This window comes from Lichenostomus cassidix, chromosome 3, assembly GCF_008360975.1.
Source record: "Lichenostomus cassidix isolate B80296 chromosome 3, HeHo_3.0, whole genome shotgun sequence".
In the NCBI taxonomy this organism is placed as follows: domain Eukaryota; kingdom Metazoa; phylum Chordata; class Aves; order Passeriformes; family Meliphagidae; genus Lichenostomus; species Lichenostomus cassidix.
Window position 1 is genome coordinate 1,873,589 of NC_139483.1, and position 17,385 is coordinate 1,890,973.

Here is a 17,385-nt window from a genome sequence, read left to right on the forward strand (position 1 = left end):
ATGTCAAGTCTCTCTCTATTTTTAACTTCACCTATATGAAAATGTCATCAGGGCTAAGACTGAGCTGTTTTTCACACCCTGTGCCCTATAAAACTGCCCTAAAAAATTGCACTCATTAAATTTTACAGAAGGAATTCTTCTTTCTTATTCCACTGCAAGTAATGTTTTGTGGTGTGGATTTGGTGGTTAAAGGGCAGCAGTGGTTTGAGGACTAGCACCCCATTCTTCCCTTACGAAATCAGGGATATTCCACTTGTTTTGGGTTCCAGCTTTGTCTTACACTTCAGTAATGCCTTGGAGAATACGAACTTGAGAAACACAGGGAATGTGTGTACATGTACATACACATTTGAACATAACAAGAGCATGATGAAATGTGTGGGACATTATGAAGGTAGAAGAATTAGGATTTTTACTGCAAAAATAATGGGAAGCTGAGATAATCAAGATCTAAGAAACTTGAAAAAATACTCAATATACTTACTTTGTGAAGAAAGCAATGCAGTATCACTGCAGTGCTATGAGACTTCATTGGAATGCAGTTATATCAGCTTTTTGTGATGTGGAGTGGCAGGAAAGTTTGAATAGTTATTGCTTGCATGTTTCTGAACACACCACGTTATTTTTTTTGGTATAATTAAAAAAAACAACAACCTGGTGATGTGAATGTAATATCCATTTTAGGATAAAACATATAGAAAATTATTCCACATTCTGAATGTTTCACTTTTTCTGCTGCCACATTTGAAAAATTGAATAAATATATGGCCTGATGTCTGTAGGCATTTTGGGAACACTAAGCAACAGAATCCAGCTCTATCCAGTGTATTCTTTTCCATTAGAGGATAAGGAAGAGCAATGTTATCCTGGACCCCAAATTACCCAGTCTGCTCCCCACAACTTTTCCTCAAGTGCTGCAGCAGCTCTGTCGGTGTGATAGTCCAGAGTTCTGTGCTCTGACTGCTGAACATGTCCATAACTTTGGATTTTATCACTGGTAGCATGGAGTCTGGATTTAATCCAAGGTTTGGATACTAGAGTGTTGAGAATCTCAATTTGCAGTTACGACTTGAAACAAAACCACTGGTTTTCAGGGAAAATTGCAAAATAAAGTGTAGATTAATCTAAAAGACCCAAAACCTGGAATAATTCAGGACACTTGACTTCTACAATTGTCAGATGTGCATAGGCTTGATTTGTGCTGTTGCAGTGCTTCATTTCAACAATTCCAATGAGGCTCTGCCTTTTATTAGAAAATTACCATTAAAGACCTGGAACACCACATTCTGAAGAGCTAAATGCCACTAAAATGCAGGAATTTAAGAATTAGGCATCTAGTCTACATTAATTCTTTCAGCTTTCTTCACAGTCACTGGAGATGGATGACCACCTTTGCAGCCTTTTGGTGACAGCAGTTTTTCTCTCCAGAATACAGAAGAGCCTCATTCTCTGTCTCTGCTATAATACCATGAGAAAAGAAACACCTTAGAGAAGCAGTGCATTAACTGCTGCGTTTGGCTGCGAATCTGCTAATTTAAGAAAAGTATTTCTAGGACTTAAAGAGGTTGCTATTAATAATTGATTCTTTAAAATTAACTCGGCGATGAGGGTGTTTTTAGAGTCATTAGAATCTATTGTATGTAGAATCTGTTTGCTATTTTGGAACACTTTAAATGGCGTGTTACTGACCTGGGGGACTCTATTGGGCGCCACTGTAATGTTTTATATTACCTCATCAACCTTGTTTTATATAGTTAAAATGTTATTTGCTCACAGCTAAATGCCAGGAGCTTGCTGACGTGGCAACTGGAAAATATTACCCCTCTGTACCTAGAGCAAGGAATTGTTGCCTTCCCCATGCACCATTGACAAAGATCTTACTGCTACGGGAGTAAAAGGCCAAGGATGAGTGGGATTAGCTTGGGGGACATCCTCAGTGGCTGTGCATTGATGTTCTTCCTGCTGAGGGTCTGTCTGTCCCAAAGATGTGGTTCTCCTGCAGCCACCTGTGTGTGTAACTGTGTGTGAAACACCTGAGCAGGGTGCAGCTATTGCTGCCAAGCTGGGCTGACACACTTCACTCCACAAAGGGATGGGGGAGATCACTCAAAAAACATTATGCAGTCAGACATTAGCTCTGCTTTCATGGTACATGGAGATCCATCATAAGACAGGCTGCACATTTTGAATATACATGCAATACTGCTGAGAAGAGCGTCTCAGTGTTTTGTGAAACTGATTTAGAGCACTTCCTTAAAAATCAAATAGCCATGCTGCAGTTTCTAAAGATCACTGTGCATGAAAGCAGAAATACAAGCTGGACATATGTCAGCACAGAAAAGCAACATGCCAGTGTTTTCAGATCCCCAGCATGGATTTGGCTTGTGAGGATGATAAAAATACCACAGTAACTGCAGAAGGTAAAGACCCCTCTTCATGTCCCTCTTAATGTGGGAGAAGGAACACCACCAACTTAGAAACAGCTTCCCTCCTTGGCCTGCCAGACAAAGCTTGTGTAACCTTTCATGGCTTTTTGCTATCTCAGAGCCAAATGAGAGATTTAGTGGGAGTCCCTCTACTGACTCCAGTGATCTTTGGATCACTGCAGCTTCACAGGATGCAAATTTATGTAAGAAGAGCAAGATTCACGCTAAAAATTACACTCTGTTCTAACATCCAGTCTCTGGATTTTATGTCATTCAGTGACTTATTTATGCAAAATTCCAGACTGGCTGATAACAATATTTTTTAGACCTGAAACTCAGTGAAGGAGTAGAGATAAAGAGAATACCAAAGCTTAGTTTTTTGCAGCAAAGGTATTCTAAAGCAAATAAGAACACTTCTGCTTTGCAAGTAAGTGAATGATTCTATTGTAAATTCAGCTATCGGATATTTATTTTAAAACCTTCTGCTGCTTAAATGATTTTCGGTCTGTGCTGATGCATTGTTGCTTTATCTCCATAGTTTATACAGCTGTCAGATACCTGTGGAGGGTCCCTTATAAATCAATTCCCCAGTAGTAATGTGCAACTGGCCTGAAGGGAGGCTCAGGTCACTTAATCTGAGAGGTGCAAAGAAGCATCTTATGTATTGTTTGGTTTTATTTATTTTTGTAAGGCTTAAGGCTACTTGAAGCTTTTGTGAAGTAAAAAGGGAGGTTTTAGGCTGAAGGAAGTACTATGTACTGCCACTAAATCATTTTGCATTTTCTCAAAACACACCTTTCTTTATTTTGAAGTTCTCCACTTTTACTCTGGTCACTTGTCTGTCTGTGCCAGCTGCTGTTGCTGGCCTGGGAAAGGACCTGGATCCTGACTGGGATTGTCTCAGTAAAGCTCAGCTTTTAGGGAAGAACATGGAGAAAACACTGTAGGAACATAATTTCATGAGTGTCTGGGGAAAGGAGATTTGATCTCTTTATTTCCCGAATAACTTATTTTGCATGAGTGTCCATGCATGCATATATATGCAAGTGAAAGGAACTGAAAGGAGAAGAGGTAGAAAGAGCCACTGGAAAATCCAGGGCTGACTTTCCAGCATTTGTTTTCCTTTCTATGATAGCATATTTTATTTTATTTTATTTTATTTTATTTTATTTTATTTTATTAGTTTTTGACACAGTATTTGCTCGAGAACTGTTGGTAAGATGCAGCATTTGGCTTTAGTGATGCTGTGTGTCACCATTTTACAGATGGAGAAATGGAGGCACAGGCAGATAAAGACCTGCACAGGGTCCTGTGGTGAATCACTGGCTCAGCCAAAATTAGGGTTTTCCTTTTTACTCTTAACACTTCTTAGATCCACTTCATCCCCTGCTCTCAAACTCAGCTGCTCAGCAGGATTTTAAAATGAGCAATGGGGGGCCAGGTTTAAAGAATACAGCCAGACCTTTATGTAATTTCTGGTTGGAGTTGTCAAATGTGTTGTCACTCCATGCTTGTGCAAATAGTGTGTGTGGAAAACAATGCAGATGTGCTTCAGAGCCTGCTGCAGAGCTCCCTGAGGTAGTGGGAATCTTCCCATGGAGCTCTCTGGGATTTGGAACAGACCTCAGAGTCATATATAAAAATCTTTTCAAAGGGAGAGTCATGATGTACAGACAAATTATTGCACATCCATGTGTCACAGGAACCTTCATGTGCTAGGAGCTTGAATGTCTATTGTTCAATGCTCTCAGTGTTTTTCCTTTGTTTCTATGGGTATTGTTTTTACTTTGGAGACCTTATGTGTGGCTGAAGCATCATCAGAGAAGTGTGTGCCTTTTAGGAACTGAATCCCATCACAAGGCCACGACTTGTGTTAATTTGGCCTCATAAATGTCACCCTGATACATAAAAAGGACTGTAAAAATGGGAAAACATCTGTACTAAGCATTAACATTACTCAACATACAAATACTGGAATCCATTCCCACACACTGTATAGATGATTTTATTGTTATCACAGTTTTCTTTTAGGAGTACTAAATCCAGTGGTGACAAAAATAGGTTCCAAATTGCTTGTTATAAACAAATTCACTTCCACTGGCAGAATAATTTTCTGCTTTGTGACAGGAGAGGGTTTAGCCCTTGATGTTAAAGTCCAACTGCCCTTTTGCCACACTATTAAATGGGACCAGTTTTTACTAGTGATGTTGATATTTGGGAGAAAACTGGGCTGACCAGCAGCAGGTATTGGTAAGAAGAGAAATAAATAAGGTTTTCCATGCTTCAGCATGTTGCAAACACACACTGCTCACTGTCCACCTCAGTGACCTTTGTTCTTTGAGTAATGCTGTAGACTTAGATTATGACACACACTTAAATGCACAAGCATATTTTAAGAGGCATTAAATAACATGTGGTATTAGTTCTGCAATTTTTATTGTACAAACTGATCTAGCAAAATATCTGAACTGAGCTCTAAGTATGTGAAGTTGGTTAAGCTGCACACACACTTGTACTTGAGAGCACACGTGGTCTGGTAAATTAGAAACACAATTTGAGGCAAGAAGGCAAGTTTGAAGCAACTTTTTTTCTGGTTAGTGTTGCAAAACATCCATTATTTTTTCCCCTTCTTTCTTGAGGTGCTCTTGTACTTACTGCTCTATTGAAATTTTTTTTAGCAAGTTTTTGGGTGCAGAGGAAGGTCAATGTGGGAGGGTACCTGCCTTCTAGCCTGAATAGGTAAAATCAGCAGGATTCTGTGGAGATGGTGGAAATGGACTTGTTGCTATTGTTCAAATACTGTGCTTCCCCAGAGATGAAGAGTGAAGATATTTTCAAATAACAGCTTCATGGAAAAAACACATGAGTAAGTTCAGAGCTGTTCATAAAAACCTATTTTGGTTCCTGTTAGAAACCATTTCCAAACTTTCCCAGTCAAGGTCTGTGTTTTTCAGCTGGTTTAGTTCGTAAGTATTTCAAATATGCCAAAAATATTACAGCAAACTAATTCTTTCTGACCTCTGGGAAAGGAGTAGGGATGATTAATTCCACAATGCCCTTTGGTAGTGAGTCAGCAAGTTTCTTACTCATTCTGTTTTCATCCATGGTGTTTTTTTAGAGAATGGGAATTTCCTCTTTTCTCCCTTCTCACACCTAGTGAACAACCCTGCAGTTGGGCAGGATTCCCTAAATACCTTGACCAGTCCTAAAAACCCTATATTGAGTCATCTTTTCCTAGATGAATTGCCTGGTCCCAAGGAGTACCAAGAAGTGAAAACTCCAAGAAAGTGCTCACATGTTGAGTCCACTGCTCTATTCATTTTGACTTCATTATCCCTTGAATTTAGGGGTCAGCCAAGGAAAAAGGTCAATACATCTTTGCATGTATTTAGCTTTTCCTGAAGTAGTGGTTGTGCTATGGGCAGTTAGCTCCATTCTCACTTTCTAGGCTTCAGTTCTCAGTATCTTCCTGCATATTATTTTCTTGAAGGGAATTAATAATCTTCCATAATGCTCTTTGCTGAGGTTGTTGCTGCTTTGAAACAATTAATGTGAATAGTGTAAAATCTCTTGACCTTCATCAGGAGGTCTTCATGTGTACTCTGAAAGTAGCACCGAAAGTAGACATTACCTTCATAAATTAAATTTTGTGACACTTGATAAATCATGGCTGACATGTCTAACAATGTTGAAAATGAAAATACCATGTTTTCACAAAAATTGTGCAAAGAAATGCAGGCATTGGATATGATCATTAGAATTCTTTTGTACAAAAGGGTTTATGTTCTTCATTTCCCTCTGACTGTAAAGCAAAATGGCAAATGAGACTATAAATTGGGTTAGAAATTGCTGTGTTTTAGATTTATTTCCAAATAAATCTATGGTGATTTAAGTTCTTATTTTGTCCAAGCAGATGTTTGAATACACATTTGATAGGAAAGGTTATTTATGTGACTGACAGCTTTAATAAGCCATATAACAGGTTTTTTATGGGAACTATTATTTACCCCTCTTTCTGTATCTGTTTTAGCAGAGGGTTCTCATAGTTATTGCTTACCCCCAAGTTAATTGCTGTAAGGTTTTGTTAGTAAATGGCTTTTTTCACTGCCCATGAGGATCCATTCCACAGTGCAAATGATGATGATGATGATGATGATGTTTATTATCATTATTATTACTTGACAATAAAGTACACAAAACATAACTCTGGGAGAAATCCTACCCCATCTGAAACCTCTTCAGGTTCAGCATTTTCCATGCAGCAGGGTTTGTCTATATCTCCTAGATGATTTATAGATTTGTTTGGGGTTGAACTTTTCATCAGGATTTGAGACTCCTTCTGGATTCACTGTTAAAAGTTTCTCTACATAATTTTGAGGTGAGAAAGGAAAAGTCCCCTCTGTTTTGAGCTTGGTGGTTTCATTCTAAATAAAGTACAAATATAGAGATTAGCAATGACTTCCTTCTATGCCCATCACACCCCTGGACTGCTGTTTGAAAAGTGAAAGATATTTTACTTGTTTTACTGTTACAGTCACATCTAGAAGTATGAGAAAGGGATTTTGACAAGAATACAGAAGTGGTGTAGTTTATTATCACCTCTCTAGTTAGAATGAGGAAAGAGAAAGAGGGAGAAAAGGGAAAATGCTGAATTTCAGGGAAGAGAGACTTCTCTAGTGGTAGACACAATAAATATGTTTGTTTAAGAGAAAAAAGAAGCCAAGAGGATATGCATGCCTGGTGCCAGAGAACAGCCAGTGTGCCTGACACACTAGAGAAACTGTTTCAGAACAATCCATCCATGAGAAAATATGACCCTTATAATATTACCAAGGTCACTGAAACCTACAGTGATTTGCTGAGTAAGAGGTTCACTGGGCAAAGGAGAGATGCCTGGGGTGGGATGCTGTCCCAGGACCTGCTTTATGTAAGATTTTCAGAATTAAAAATACAGGGATAGATTTCTAATTCACATTATTTATTATTATTTATTATTATTATTTATAAATTATATGTTCTCTGTGCTCTTTGTTGCAAAATCCCACTGGATATCTATAGGAGAAAATAAATTCAGAGAGAAATAGGAATGGTTGCTTATGTACTGAATAAAAACAACATTGGGGGAACAACCCCATCAGTAATTTTTAAGTTAATTTCATATTAATTAAAACTGTTGTAAATTTGCCTTGAAGAAGTTTCGCTGAAGCAAAATCTAAAATGTAGATAAGGCATGGAATCATTTCAGGCAATGAATGGAAAACCTTCATTTCTGTAAAAGAAGAAAGATCTTTCAATGGAAAACCTCATGATAGGAAGCCTGTTAGGTTAGAAAATTTATATAAATGGCCTTTTGCATGCAATACAGAGGATGAAACTGAACAGAAAAAAAAAACCAACCCAAAAACCAACCTTGCAGAATCTACTGTAGCGAAGAGCAGAATCTGAAGGGATTTTTAGCCTCATGTTTTCTAAGATTTGGTGCAGATTTGTTTTGTGGCTCTTTGCTATCACCTGCAGCCAGTTCAGGTCTATCAGAACATTAGAGAAGAACACGAGTTTCTTCTGTCACATAAAAGAAAGCCAGAATTCCATGGCAAAAGCAAAGAATCCAAATCAAAAGAAAACAAATGAACAAACGTCAGCATCTGCAAAGAGCAGGATTTCACTCAAGGGAACTGTGTGAAAAGCACATTATTATCTATTGTGAAAGTTGCCACAGGGATGGCTACACTGAATAATGAAAGCCTTGCAGTTTTAATCTACTTTAATTATTAAATATCTTTAGCTGCCTGTAATTCAGTGTGAGCCCAGAAATGTAAGTTTTGGGTGTATTTAGTCTATACTGGCACTTTGGTCAAGAGTTAAAACATTGTCATCAGTTGTCAGTGTGCAAGTTGGATTTTTGGTGGTGCTTGTATGGTTTTCCTGAGCTCTGGAATCACAGAAATTTAGATTGACCTGAAGTTGTTATTCAGATTCCTGTGATGAGCATCCCACCTTCCTCCTCAGTGTAAATGCTGGCATTACAATGAGGATATTAAAGCTTCTCTGAGGGTGGCAGTCTGGCCCAGCAGGCACAGAGCAGGAATTTGGGAAGTTCTTGCCTTTCCAATGTGGAAGGTCTGTGTAGGTCAAGTAGCAGCACAGTCTCCAAGGATTCCTGATTAAATCAACAGATTATCCATGTGTTAGCACGAGCAGTGTGGGAAAGAGGGTGGGAATCTGGTTTGGGATAACTAGGGCTGCTGGGAATGATATCCACACAGCCAGGAGGAGAATTCATGTGGGGCAGTAAAGCTTTTTCCAGGATTTGGCCCATAATTAGATCAATGAATATTTTAGCATGTAATTTGCAGCAGTTTGAGCATTAAGCACGTGTCTGTGTATTCAGATCCCAGGGACATTCTGAGCATTATCTTCTCTGGCACAAATATAGAATGTCTGCTCATTTCAACAAAGGGGTTTTTGGGTTTAAATTAAAACTGAACAAAAAAATCTGACCTGTGCTCTTGTGCTTTGTGTTCTTCCAAGTGTCCTTCTCAGAAAAAGAAAATAAGAGTTTTTGTAGTGGTGAAAATGCATGCCTGAAGTATTTTCCTTTAGAAGTTGGTTCAGTCACTGTCCATCAAACCTCTGCTATCACCGAGATGCACAGCTAAATTCCTTTGAGACAATTCCACTTTTACAGAAGTCTCCTTGCTCTGCTTTATCAGGAAAAGCTCTTGGCTTGAAACCAAGAGGGCCATTTGGATTTAAAATTTGACAGTTTAAAAAAATCATTTTGAAATACATAAACCCATAAATAAAAGATTAAGTTGTACTTTGAACAGCACTTTTCCTCCAGCTGAAGTAGAGGAGCTGGAGCAGTGTACTGAGCTGTGGAGATTCTGCAGCTCCAGGGATGGAAATCACAAAATATCCTGGAAGAACTCTGCAGTGGCATTAAAAGGAAAAAGATTGGGAAGTCCTTGTGCAACACTGGACTAAGAGTTGCTGTGAAATGCTGGTACCATGAGAAAGCTGCCGAGTTATCTTGCCATTAAGACACTTGTTAGTGAGACGTTGATATCAACCCACTGATAAGGTGTCACCAAACAAATGCCATCCCCACCCTGGGCATCAGCAGCTCTGGCTCAGTGGCCTGAGGGAAGGCAGCAAGGGGAGCTGGAAGGGAAAGGTGAGTTGCAGGCAGGATAAAGGAGGGGAGGGAGAAAACCATGTGGAGATGTTGGATGCCAGCATTACAGAGCTGAGGTGTCTGAGGGATCCCGCTGGGAAATGAGTGTTTACACCTCCCCAGGCTTAGAAAAGTGGTCAGATAAGATGCCTTCCTTTTGACGGGAAAAAGACTGAAAAGGGAGTTGCTATTTTAGACAATGAGCAGCTGTTCATTACAGCCCAAAAAACAGTGGGGAAGAAAACACAAAGTCATAGGATGTGTTGTAGTTTCCCTCCAGGTTTTCTTCATGAATCATATAAAATTTTCCTCTAATGTTTTAAGCAAGGAGGATGAAGGGATATCACATTAACCCGAGCAGCTTAACTGACACATTCATTTATTCATTGGGAGAGTTTCTTTTTCATCATTCTGTATGCAAACAGATTGGCATTGTTTTAATGCTAAGTGTTTTCTTTGCTAATCTGGGTGAGATTGAAGCATGAAATGCAGAGCTTTCTAGCCAAGTGCTCTCAAAGGAAAAAACCATGGTCCATGAATAATAAATTTTAGGCAAGACTAAAGATATGAGATGCTGTTCAATCCTGGGCCAAATAGCTTCTCCACTCTCAACAACAGCTGTAAACATAAAGTGTGGCTTCACTCACAGATTTAGGAGATTTAAATTACACAATTTATGCCTGGGAATTTTGGAGCCATGGTATTTATATCTACCTTTCCCTCCTCCTCAGCAAAATCCTACCTTTTATCTGTGGCATTTTAAAATTATGACTTCCTAATAATGCACAGAATTCAAAGAACACAATCTTGAGTTTGCAGAGCAGTTGTGTAGAAAATAAATACGAAGGCTATTTTAACTAAATAGTCTGTGAATGCACAGCTCTGTGTTCATTTTTCTCAGTGCCTCACCAGGAGCCTTGCTGGAAATCTTCTCTTTTTCCTGGGACAACCACAACTCTGTGTTTCTGTGAGCTGCAGGCTCAGTGTCCAAGGTACTGGTAGCATTTAATTAATAATTTACATTATTAATTGAATGTAAAAATTTTGGTAGCCTTTCTGAGGAGGTCCCCATCAGAGCTACTGGGTGCTGCACTATTAGTTTATTCCTCATTTTGGATCCAGACAGAAATTCCATCATGTTGGCATGTGCTTATCTAAAGAGTTTATATGCATATTCTGTGCTCCATTCCTTTTGCTTTTCGTGTTGGGAATTTTTGAATAAACAAATTTAATATCCAATTAAAGGGCATTTTGTGGCCCTTTTAAAGTTTCTCCTAGGGTGCCCACTAGAAAAGGTATCGTTGGCTTTTCTAAATTGTTGAAATAAGAAATTCTAAATCCTTTCTATTATGGTTTATTAGGGTCTCTGTGGTTTTGGTTAATTGTCACAGTCTCATTTAGTGTAGGTGGAGGAATTTTAATGTATAGAGCAAGATGGTTTATTAAATCAAAAATATTTTATGGGAGGTTGCTACGAGCTGAAGGAAGTAGTGTAAAATGCACTCTTGGGGGCTCAGCTTTCTTATAATCTCATGTAAGAAACAAAGAAAGACCATCTATAAACTAAGAGTTAGAAAACTGTGGGGCACAAACCAAGAATTCCCCTTCCCTTTTGGGTTGCTCCTGAACCAAAACTCTTAATTTCTCATCATTGCTTACAAGAGAAATGCTGAGCTGCAGCAGACCAACCCAGTGTGATGCCTGGCACATCAAGGAATTGCCCTGTCTGATCCAAAGGCAGGATCCATCCCCAGCCACCCAGAGAACAACAAAAGTTTCCCTGAAATCAGGCCTGGAGGTTGGTGGTGGTGCATTCACAGTGCCTATGGAAAATGACCTGGGAGAAGGGAATGGAGGGTCCTTGGAATCCCCTGGTAGAACCTTGGTCAGGAACACCTTGGTCAGGAACACCTTGGCTGCAGTTTTTCCAGGTTTTCAAAGAAGCTGCTTCTGATGGGAAGTAGTTTGTTTTATCTGGCTTTTGGAGGGCAGCAGGGGAGGAAGGAAGAAAATAATTTACTTTTCGGCTTGCTGCTTAAATGCAGGCTGTCAGGTGGCTTTAAGTGAGAGTGGGTAAATCCCCGCTGTGGGTGCACATGGTCCCACTTGACCCATTTTTCCTGATGCACTTAAAAGGGGCTGATGTTTGTTTTTAATGCACCCCTTCAGAAGAAAGGAAAACTGAGGGGGTTTTGTGTCAGCTGGATAATTGAAGTGCACTCACCTACAGCAGTGGCTTTTCAAGGAGAGAGCAGGTGGGCCCTACATCTCCAGGCAAAGCAATCTGTCCTTTCTTTTATTTCTAAGGGAGTAATTATTCCTGACTGCTCATATTTTCTCACGTATTTCTCATGTGTGGCTTTTGCTTTGTAACTGTAGATATTTATAGAGCCTCCACTGCTGTCCTCTGTGAACACCTCAGTGTGAGCCTTGAGTTTTATCCTAGAGACTTCCTCTGTGGTAACAAAAAATTATGGGAGAGATATGATTTCCTTAAGCTTCTATGGGAAATCTATGTCCAGCCTTGGAACTGAGGGCTGTTCTCTGATCCCAGGCTAGTGCTTGCTGCAGTGAAGAATCTTTCTGTTCCGCAGCATTTGCCATTTCATCTTGATATTTTTCTACTTGGTAGCTGATGTCATCTGCCTTTTTCCTCCTCAATTATGCTTTTAGCACAGAAAATAATTGCGGGGAGAAAGAGATAAAAAGCTTCTGAGAATTCCCATGGATTCTCTTCTGCTTCAGACGAGTAAGGATCCCTCTGGCATCACTGGAATTTTCTTGCCTGCCTCTATTGAGCAGTCCTGAGGACTGTGTGCAGAGAAATAGAAAGGCTGCATTTTAGTAGTGGGAATTTCAGCAGCCCAGTCTGACTCGAGTCAGAGACGCTATCTCATCTGGGGCCCGATCCTGCTGTCAGTGCAATTCAGAGGATAAGATCAAGCCTGGAGCTGGCGGTGCAGTGACAACAGCCCTCACACAGAACCTTTTGAAGGGACTCTTTGTGCTCAGCAGGCCCTGGCAAACCCAGCCCCACTTGCAAGTACAGAGCTGGTGAAGCTGCCAGGGTCTGTGATAATCCCAAGGACAGAACATGGCAAGTCTCTCAGAAATCTATGAGGTGCAGTGAAAAGGAAAAAAGGATGTGATGAAGGTGTTTTAGATAGGAATGGGGCACATTGTATCCCTGACAAGGCACCTGGAAGGCTTGGTCCTAAAGCTCCAGAGATTGGAATTGAATCCATGGGACCTGCCTGTGGGAGCACCCAAGGTGGAATTTTGCATTTCCCTGTGGATAAGATGCTGCTCTAGAGGAAGCAGGGCAGCACAGCTTCCCAGCAGAATGAGCTGAGCAGGCAAACAGAGCATAACTGAGGTAGTTTATTCACTGTACTCAGGTTTGAAGCTGGAACCTATCACTGATTTCCCTTGCAGGTGAAAACTAAAGGCTGTGGCTTTTCTTTCTTTCTTTCATTTCTTTGCATTTGTATGTAGGTGGCTTCAAAGGTCTCCTCCCTATAGTGTAAATCAGATCTTCAGACTGTTCTAATGAAAACATTGAAATCCTTTCATACACCTTGCAACAAAAGGTGTCTTATTTACAAGTTGTCTGCTTTGTGCTGGGAGGTCACACATAAAATATTAAACCCCCTTATTTATGGTCATCTTGGTTTTGCATTTTGCTTCCCTATCCTCTTGCAAACATCACTGATAAATTTCTACAGCAAGCAAAGGGAATATAAACCCGCATATCTCTAAAAAAACCACCAAACAAAACCACTAAGGCAATTCAAATATGCAAATGAATCTCTAATTACTTTGTTTGCAGTTAGAATTGAGTAGTGAAATCCATTAAATCGGTTTGGGAATGTTGGCTCTATACAATCCAGACACATCAGAGCAAGGACTTGCACTGAGCTCAGTCACAGCACTGACACAGCAGGCAGGGCTCCATCCATCTTCTGGAAATTGTGATCCTGTGTGCTAAGGTTTTATGTAAATTTTGCTTGAATTGTTAATCAAATAAGATACTCAGATACTCACCAGCTGCTGCTCTTCATGGCATAATCAGCAGCCTTTAAAGGGAATTCCATAAAAGAGAAAGGCCAAAACTGTAATTATCTCATAGAAGCAGAATTTTTCTCTCATGAGAACAGATTTTTTTCCATTGAAAATGAATACATTTGCAAACATAATTATTGTAATTCACAAGAAGAAATTAATTTGCAGTTACATACTCAGCTGTACCTGTCACTGCCCTTTAATTCTGTTCCCAGCTCTCTAATGAGTCTGGTGATATATTTTATGTGAAAAAAAGATTCTCAGCAAAGATGGAAATTTTAAAATTAGCTCCAAGAGTTGGACATCAAACAGCTAGTTGGAGTTCCACAGAACCTGCTTCTGGTACTTAGAAAAGAGCAATTTACAACTGTAATGAAAATCCTAGGTGAAATTACAGAACACAGAAGTGGCAGAGATTTTTTTTAGAAGGAACAAGGTTTTTCCCTGTCATTTTGAGTTCTGAGTGTGTGAGTGCACACTTTATATGTAATATTCCACCTACATGTCAAAGCCACGTTGATTCTATTATTTACACCATACACACATATACTGTAGTTGAATACCTCTGATTTCATCATGGGCAGAGGTAGACTTGAGGACTGAGAACACAGATCAAGGTAAATTTTGCAATCAATTCCTTCTTTGTCAGACACCACCTATACATTACCTGACAAGGATAAAATTCATGTATTCTTGAACAGTTTAGGTTTCTATGCAGCTGCTAAGTAAAGCATAAATGTGAGGAGAGAGAGCAGAACAGCAGCTGAGGTAAAACCACCTGTGTCTTGTCTGCAGAGGTTTTCTTGAAGTTCAGGCTTCACACACAAGTTTCTAAGCTCAACAATACTCTTCAGATCACTCTCTGGATTAGCTGAATCCACATTACATATGGCAAAATAGAGGTGCTCTTGCTTCAGTTGGGTTCTGCCCTTCAGTTGGGTTCAGCTCCTCTTGTCACCCTGGGGGAAGAGTGTAGACATTTATCACTTCCATTTTCAAGTTCATCCTTTGCTGGTATTCTGTTGTGGCTTTTTTTGTTTTTTTTATTTTTCCCCTTTGAGGTCTGTTGTTCTCCAACTTGTGTGATGTTTGGTTTGTACCTTTTGCCCCCTAAGCCATTCCCAGGGAAAAGGCTTCCCCCATTTCTGCACTGGTGGGACACATCTGTGCCATGTTTGCTCTTCCCATATTTTATCTTGGTGTATGGTTAGGACTCTTGCACATTCTGATAACGAGTGAGTGAGTGTCATTTCTTTTTACTTGCTGAAAAATTCCTTTTTCAGTTTTTGAAGAACTAAAATTTGAAAAGAAACAAAGCAAGCAACATACCCCACACTCATGAACTCCCAAATCTCTCCATATGGTAAGGTTTGTTTCCTTGGACTGTTTGCATTGAAAATTTGTTTTCAAAACATGAATTATCACTCAGGCTAAAAAAAAAAAAAAAAAAGAACAAGTATTTTCAATTTAGACTACTGAAAATCATTCTTATCATCATAATTCTTGGCTTAAATAATGAGATGAAAAGTGGTAATTGTCAAAACAAACATTTTTAAAAATTAATTTTTTAGAGGGGAAATATTTACCCCCAGTTGTCCATAGGTTTTGCTGGAATACAGATGTATTTTGATGTAGTATGTGATGAATGTAAAATACCAGAGGGAATTGTGTTCTATTTTTCTTGGGGGGGGGGAAGAGAAATATCCAATATCTAGCAATGCAGCAATAATGGTAGATTATCAAAATAACTTGAAAAATAAAAAGTCATGTGCACTATATATGTATTTTTTAAAGAAAGCATTCCTTGTTTTATAAATTATGTGAAGCTTTTCATAGTTGTGATACAGTTTATAAGCCACTTACATCACTTATATTTCTTGCCTTTGCCGCATGAGACTTCCACCATGGAGAGTCAGGTTTTACATGATTTTTCAAAAGATCTGAAAAGGTTTCATTGGAGGATGATAGAAAATACAGTTTGTTACTGAAAGGATATGGCTTATTCTCTGAATGTATGACTGTAAAAAATCTATGCAGATAAATATGAATGAAACTTGCAGGCAAAGAGTGTTTCCAGACAAACTTTTCAGCACTGTTTCTCTGAAAAATTAATCTTTCTTCAAATTGTTTGCAGCAGTAGTACTTTAATCCAATTTTCCTGTGAGTTCTGTAGATATACATGTCTTTGAATCAGTCCTATACATAAGCATTTTCTACTAAATTGCTGAAGGAATGTGTTTTAAAAATGCTAAGAGCAATTAAAGCAGGAGGAATTTTTCTCTTCATTCTTGGAGCCCCTTATTGGTAATGTCAAAGAAGTTTATTTTTCCTGAATCTAATGATTAACAATAAACCCATAGAAACAGCAAGTCCTACCTAAGGGGTCAACAATTAGTGAACTTCACATAGGTTTAGACAGATGGAAGCAGTTACAGCTCAACCATGGGGCAGGAGAAACTGAACTCAATGGCTGCACTTCCAAAAAGACTGTAAGACGTAAAATGCTCCACCTATAAAATATGTAACAAAATATTTACAGAATTCCACAAGATCATTCAAATCTCAATATAAAAAGGGGAAAAAATAAAAAGGGCGTGGGAGGGAAAAATAAAACCTGCCTCTTGCAAAACTTGCTGCTGATACCAAGGAAGAGAACTACATTTTTTCTTTTTTTTTTTTTTTTTATTTCCAGGAGGGAATGTGCTGTGAGCCACAGGGTGCTGTAGGGCAAACGTCCTCATGGAACAAAGAGTGTTCCTGACACAAGTGACAGCAGTTGCCAAGGGAAAAGGCTGCACAAAGACTCACCTGGTTCTGGTGTGGAGAATGATGTTGAAGCAACCTTTATGCATTAACTCGTTATCAAAAAACCATGAAGTCTAATAAAGAAGAATGTCTTGAAGCCTGTGGAAATGTAACCAGTGAGCTAACACTGAGTAATCCTCCCGCCTCTGCCAAACTAAGCATTTCCTATCTGATAGATTAAATTCTAAAAGATAAATGCAAAATACCAAGTGCAGCAGCCTAAAAATATCAGGCGCTGATTTGCACAAAATGCTTGGTTGTTTGTTCATACCTTCAAAGGGGCGTTTTTCCAAGTGCTCTAGGAACACCAGTCCCTTCCCTAACAATGAAATTTGTAATGATAAATTATCTTCCTTCTTGCATATGTGCAAAGTGAGCTTTAATTCTGCTCACAGGACACAGAGCACATGCTGCCCAGGTCATTTGCTGAAGGTGTATTTTGAAGTGTAGTATCAATGAACCATGTTTTGAGGTGAGCTGGGGTGCTTAGGTGGAAAAGCCTGCAGGACCTGGATACCTAGGGAAAGAATGATGTGGTGGCTGTCTTGTAGTTTTCTGGGAAGTTCTGCATCACTCTTAAGCAAGAACATTAAAGAGTAAAAAAGATGAGTGTGAAGGAGTGGCCAAATGGAATTAATGCCTCACAGGTTAAGCATGATCCGACTTGCTTTTAACCCTTTCCATGTGTTTTCAGAGCAGGATAACATATAGGGTGATGACAGCTGCAATATGATCCCAGGGCAATATTTCTGCCCACCTCCCTCGAGTCTCGTGGTGAGATTTAAACTCAGTTCCCATCTTTTGGAGAAGAGAAGGTTGTGTGGAGGCCTCATAGCAGCCCTGCAGTATCAGAAGGGGTCCTACAAGGAAGCTGGAGAAACAGCCTTCATTCAGGCTGGAGCTGCAGTGACGGGA

At 39.4% G+C, this 17,385-nt stretch overlaps 1 long non-coding RNA gene across 1 annotated transcript in view; it reads left to right on the forward strand.

Moving 5' to 3' along the window:
* The window catches only part of LOC146438859 (uncharacterized), a 49,470-nt gene extending 32,973 nt beyond the window's left edge, over positions 1 to 16,497 (forward strand). Inside the window, exon 4 of the long non-coding RNA XR_014851209.1 lies at positions 16,358 to 16,497. This is a non-coding gene — a long non-coding RNA (uncharacterized LOC146438859). The remainder of the gene's footprint in view (positions 1 to 16,357) is intronic.
* The last annotated feature ends 888 nt before the right edge of the window (positions 16,498 to 17,385 follow it).